General features: G+C 36.7%; 1 pseudogene; it reads left to right on the top strand.

The window, feature by feature from the left end:
- The first annotated feature begins 2,020 nt into the window (after positions 1-2,020).
- On the top strand, positions 2,021-3,398 carry LOC122488966 (annotated as a pseudogene).
- Positions 3,399-6,656: the final 3,258 nt, after the last annotated feature.

The raw sequence follows: 6,656 nt of genomic DNA, 5'->3' as shown, positions 1-6,656 counted from the left end.
AAAATCAAGGTGATAGTTTGTCCCTTTATATTATGTGATAAGAATGGCATGTTACCTCTGAGATCTTCATCTCCAAAACACATAATCCTATTCTAGTTGTGAGAAAAATACCCGTAAATCACAACTGAGAGACATTCTACAAATTACAGGACCAATTATCCTCAAAAACACTGAGGTCATCAAAAACAAGTCTTAGAGGGGCTCCTGGGTGGCTCAGTTGGTTGGGAGGCCGACTTCGGCTCAGGTCACCATCTCACGGTCCGTGAGTTCGAGCCCCGCATCGCACTCTGTGCTGACAGCTCGGAGCCTGGAGCCTGTTTCAGATTCTGTGTCTCCCTCTCTCTCTGACCTTCCCCCATTCATGCTCTGTCTCTCTCTGTCTCAAAAAATGAAAAAACGTTAAAAAAAATTTAAAAAAAAACAAACAAAAAAAACAAGTCTTAGAAACTGTGAGAGCCAAGACGAGCCTAAGGAGACACAATGATTAATGTCACATGATGTTCTCAGTGGAACAGAAAAGGAATTGGTAAAAAGGAAATCTGAATCAAGTATGGACTTTATTTAATAATCATGTATCAATATATTGGTTCACTAATTGTATCAAATGTACCATACTAATACTGTAAGAAGTTGCTAACGGAAAATGGTGTGGGCTATATGGGAACCCTATACTATTGTAATTTTTCTGTAAAAACAATTTTTTTTGTTCTAAATATAAAGGATCTTTACCTCATATTCATCTGGAGTGGAGAGGGGAGAAATGCAATAATCAAACACCAAATGATGCCTTTGTATATATTACCCCTCCCCATTCTGCCCCAGGGGAGAAATGAATCAACACCTGTGATCCAGCAAAGCAACAGCACATGCCTTCTTCATGGGGAGAGTGACTAAAGTGTGTGGCTGGAGGCCAGGACTGTTAATCTAGTGGAGGCTGCTGCACATGGCTGTAAGAGGAGAACTCCCCACCATCAGGTGCCCTCTCCACATTCCCTGTCCTAGCAGCACCAAAATACTGCTGTATTTTTCAGATAGACCACCACAGATTTTAAACCTCTAAAAGATAACACATTCCTATTTTCAGCAAAGACTTTGAACTCAGCTAATTTTTGTATGTTATGATTAACCATCCGGAAAGGGTCTGTCCTTGCTCTTAGATTTTTATTTTACACTCAAATCCTCAAATACTTGGGTTTATACTGACTGACCTGCTCAAATTTCTTATTTCCCAGAATTGTTATGCTGCAAGATTCTTCCTCCTTTGCAGTGGTCCATCTCTTCACTGAGTTATCCTCTGTCCTCAATTCTTCCTTGTCCTGGACTAATTTAAATTATGAAACAAATCCACAACATTTCAAAGGAATCTTTTTCCATCAGCCAAGATTGTTCACCAGCCAAGAAACCCTTGGGGCAACCAAGTTACCTATTAAATCTTGATGAAGATCAGCAAGATCTAGAATTTTCTTCCTTCTGTTGGGTAACTTATAAATGTAGCAATAATATTGTGTATCCCCAATTCCAAATTCATTACCAATTACGGGCATATTAGATATTTTATTTTGGAATGTGTTGCATATCAGTTTACAGAAAAAGAATTCTAAAGCCAGCCGCCAAATTCCTCCTTTATGTCACTTGACAATGAGGCACGAAAAACAATTGCAACAGCTGTATATATCCTGAGATCATGAGCCATACACTTTATATAGAAACTGAGAATTTCAAAAGTTTAAAGCAGTTAAGTTAACCAACCTTTAAACAACTTTAAAAAATAGTTTCTTAAATTGTCAACCAAACCATAATTTTGATTAGAGAAAGACAAGATGAGTAAGTTTGATCTGTGACCCTAAGTTAAAGGAACCCATCTGTTAATGGTATCAGTTGAAAGTGGCACAAATACCATATGATTCCACTCACAAATGGAATCTAAAAAAAAAAAGAATAAACAAACAAAATCAGAACTATAAATGCAGAGAACAAACTGATGGTGGCCAGAGGGGAGGAGTGTGGGGTGGGTGGGTGGGTGGGGGCAAAATGGGTAGAGGGGAAAGGGAGATATAGGCTTCTGGTTATAGAATGAGCAAGTCACAGGAATAAAAAGCAGAGCATAAGGAATACAGTCATTGATATTGTAATAGCAATGTAATGGGACAGATGGTAGCTATACTTGTGGTGAACATAGCACGGTGTATGAATTTGTCAAATCGCCAAGTTGTAATACACCTGAAACTAGTGTAACACTGCATGTTAACTATAGTCAAGTAAGAAAAATTTTTAAAAATCAAAGCACAGCTCCAGTCATCCAAGATGCTGAAAGGAAAGAAGGTTAAGAACAAGATGGGCAACCCTGTTCCTGCTGACATGAGGAAGCAGGAGGCCAAGAAGGTGGTCAATCCCCTATTTGAGAAAAGGCCCAAGAATTTTGGTATTAGACAGGATATCCAGCCCAAAAGGGACCTCATCCACTTTGTCACCAATCAGGCTGCAGTGGCAAAGGGATATTCTCTATAAATGTCTAAAAGTGCCTCCCATAATTAACCAGTTCACGCAGGCCCGGGACCACCAAGCAGCCACTCAACTGCTTAAGCTGGCCCACAGATACAGACCAGAGACAAATAAGAAGCAAAGATTGTTGCTCCAGGCTGAGTAGAAAGCTGCCAGCAAAGGTGATGTCCCCTCTAAGAGGTCACCTGTCCTTCGAGCTGGGGTTAATACTGTCACCGTCTTGGTGGAAAACAAGAAGGCTCAGCTGGCGGTGATTGCACATGATGTGGCTCCCACTGAGGTGGTTGTCTTCCTGTGTGCCCTGTGTCATAAGACGGGGGTTCCCTACTGCATTATCAAGGGAAAGGAGGCCAAGCTAGGACATCTGGTCCACAGGAAGACCTGCACTACTGTCACCTTCACACAGGTTAACTCGGAAGACAAAAGAGCTGTAGTTCTGGCTAAGCAGGTGGAAGCTATCAGGACCAATTACAATGACAGATATGATGAGATATGCTGTCACTGGGGACGCAATATCCCAGGTCCACAGGCAGTGGCTCACATTGCCAAGTTGGAAAAGGCTAAAGAACTGGCCACAAAATTGGGCTAAGCATAAGCTGTTGAATTTTCTGTACATAAAAGTTACAAAAAGTTCTCTTTCAAAAAAAGTCAAAATAGCACAAAAAAGACACATTCTTTTTATAAAAACAGACAAATCCACATTGCTTATCTGAAATAGATGGGCTCCAGTCATTCTTTGAAAATTTCTTTTAGTTCAATTTTTAAAAATTACTAACAAATATGTGTAAAACATATCTGTGGCAATCTCTAATTTCATCATCTTTGGTTTTTGAAAGATTATATATAATCTACTATTACCAACATATATATCATCAATATATAGTCTCCTTGAGGGTCTTTTCTATCTGTCCATCTCTTAGCCTCTTAATAGAGTGCCTTTTCAAAATAGATATTTGATAATTTACATTGAGATATAATGGATGCTAATAATTTCTAAAGGGATCTCAGTGCACAGCTGAACGGAGGAATTGCTATGAGAGAGAAGCTTAAAAGAAGATAATGAGAAAAATATATCATTCATTTGTTCAAAGACACTTGAGTGCCTACTCTTTGCTGATGCTCTGCTAAGCACAATGGGGGGATGGAGAAAAATATGATTAGGGCTTGAAGTATCAATAATACTTATCAATAATTAAGGATATAAGGTATACATATGATGTGTACTAGACACTAAGTAGGAAGAAAAAGTGAGTGACAATGCAAACATCTAGGACTTAAGGAGAAGTAGAAATCACTTGCATCTGAGAACGTTCTAAAGACTGCTCATAAATAGAGTGATGATAATTAGCATAGCTAAGTTAATAATTATCTAAATGGGCTGAAGGGAAAATAGAGTGGCAGGGATCAAAACTGATTCTCTGGATCCTGTCTGAATCTTATTAAAATTGTGTCAGGAGAAATATGACAGAGAGCCCATGACTAAAAGTTACCTTGCTTATATGCTATGATTTGCAAATTAATCAATCTCACTATTTGATCACTGTGATCCCTAAGAGTTTTGTATTAGTTTCATTTAGCAATTTTATGTTTATAGATTGTCTTTTTTTTTTAATTTTTAAATAAGCTCTTTATCTCTAAATTATGCAGCCTTTGTGCCAAAAATTTGGAAACATTCAGGTTGTTCAGTCATGGATACAAAACAACTAGCATGAAATCAAAGGGTCTGCGATAAAATATTTAGCTAGAAATTTAAAAGCCTAGTTAATATTTAACCCCAAAATTACATAATAATAATGATGATAACGAATGTGACTCATGATAACCATTAGAGTTGTATAAAATTAAATTAATGATGGTTTTAAAACATGAAATGATCATTTCAAGGGAAGAAAATTAGTTTTGTGTGACCATATGCTACAAATTGAGAATAGATTTAGAAAGTATCAAAAAGCACTGAAATAATACAGATACAAAAAAATCTTCTAGTATTTGACCATTATCAAACACTCAGAGATTCCCCACTGCCTAATGGTTATCCCCTTCCCACATTTCTCAGCATGGGATACAAGTCTTCCCCAACACTTTTGTCCCTTCTTGCTTTTCTAGTGTCCAACTCACCCAAACCCTGCTGGAGCAAAGTTACTTTATTTTCTTAAAAACTGCAAAGGCCTTCCCATATCTTGTCTTGTGCTACTGTAGTATAAACCTTTCTCCAAAACTGGATGGATTAAGCCTGTTAAGGTCCAATAAACATACTACTTTTATCATGAAGTAAAATAGTCTCAGCTATGACAGCCTTAAATGTGACTAGACATTATTCAATTTATAGAGAACACTGGGAAGAGTGTGGACAACATCTCAAACCAAGGAATACTTGGAAAACTCAACTACCAGGTATACTAGGACCCGTGAAACAGTGGATCAGAAGGAAAGGGAGGAAACTGGAAGAATAAGGAAGAATAGAGAATAAGGAAGAATAGAGAAACTGAAGTAGCTCAGGTTGTGTGTGTGTGTGTGTGTGTGTGTGTGCATGTGTGGTGGGGTGGGCATGGAAGGAGAACAAAGATGCAAGGAGCTACCAGGAATGTTACTCAGCAATGTTGTAAATTTAGACTTGTTTCCAACAGAGATCAATATTTTTTTCAGTTTTGCTTGTTCTTTTTTAACTACTGCCTTATTGAGATGTAATTCACATAGAAAATTCACACACCACATTTAAAGTATATTATTTAATGGCTTTTTGTATATTCACAGGCATGTAAAATCATCCCCATAGTCGATTGTAGAACATTTTCATTATCTCAGAAAAGAAACTCCTTATCTTGTAGCCACCACTCTCTTGTATCCTCATCCCCGCAGACCTAAGCAAGTACTCATCTACTTCCTGTTCTATAGGTTTGCCTATTAAAGACATTTCATATAAACAAAATCATACTATTTGGTCTTGTGAAACAGGCTTATTCCACTCAGCGTAATGTTTTCAAGATTCATTCATGTTTATCAGGGGTCAAATAGCAGATGGAAGCAATTAGCAGATGGATAATTCACTGGGAGTGGTGGGCAAGAGACCAGTTCCTAAAAAGGTCCACCCTCCCAGAACAACAACTTTGTGAGAGTTAATCAAGATGTGAGGAGCAGGTCTTGCTACCCAGGAAGGATTTCAACATTAAAAAGAATAAACAAAATGTGGACCTAGTTACATAGATGAGGCCAATAAAGATGGAGGCAGAGGGATCTCTCTTGACATCCAAAATAGGAAGCCTGTGGCAACAAAACAAAGTATTGACCAACTCAATTATTCTAGTCCCTTCCTTCCTCTTCATTTCCACATAATGTACAATAAAACAAATTAACAACAATAAAAGCAAAGATCAAGAACAACACAGAAGGCTTGTTCTCGTTATTATAAACTATCAATACGATTATCAACATGAGAAATACAATCACTACAGCGCAAGTCTCCTTCATGAAGCAAGACTGATTTATCTAATTTGGAGAAGACGTATGTATTTTTCCTAACATCTGTACATTGTTTATATGTTAAAAAACTTTCATAACTCTCTGAGTCTGTCCTTGTCAAAAAGATATTCAAAGTTCTTAAATGAAAATTTGATATAATGAAAGTATGTATGTATTGACTTACCAGATTCCCACTGATTTTACAAAGATAGGATATTCACATTGTTCAGGATGTTTTATAATAAGTTTACTGTTAATTTGAAAATTGGAAATCTTATTATATTATGAGGTATTGCAAATTTATGATGTGCTTATTTTACTATAAGGTTTTTGAAACTGAAATCAGCAATTGTTTGATAAATATAAATAGACCTTGGTATTCCTTAATGTCTCTTTGTATAAAGCTTTCACTTATCTAATTCAACAGCCCATGCTTTTTCTCCAATGTGCAAAGATTAGTTGTGGAGAAGGGTGTATATCACAGGCAGCTCATGTTAGTCTTCTAATTAATGTATGATTTTACATAAACATTTTTAATTTGACAATCTTTAAAGGCTATGACTAAGTTTATTATTGTTTTAATGAAACTTTTACCGAGATATATAATTCACATGTCATAAATTTCACCCTTTTAAATTGTCCAATTCAATGATTTTTAGTATATTTATACAGTTGTACATTAAATACAATTCTTC

This window comes from Prionailurus bengalensis, chromosome B2, assembly GCF_016509475.1.
Source record: "Prionailurus bengalensis isolate Pbe53 chromosome B2, Fcat_Pben_1.1_paternal_pri, whole genome shotgun sequence".
NCBI lineage: Eukaryota > Metazoa > Chordata > Mammalia > Carnivora > Felidae > Prionailurus > Prionailurus bengalensis.
This window is presented reverse-complemented; position numbering and strand designations above follow the sequence as displayed.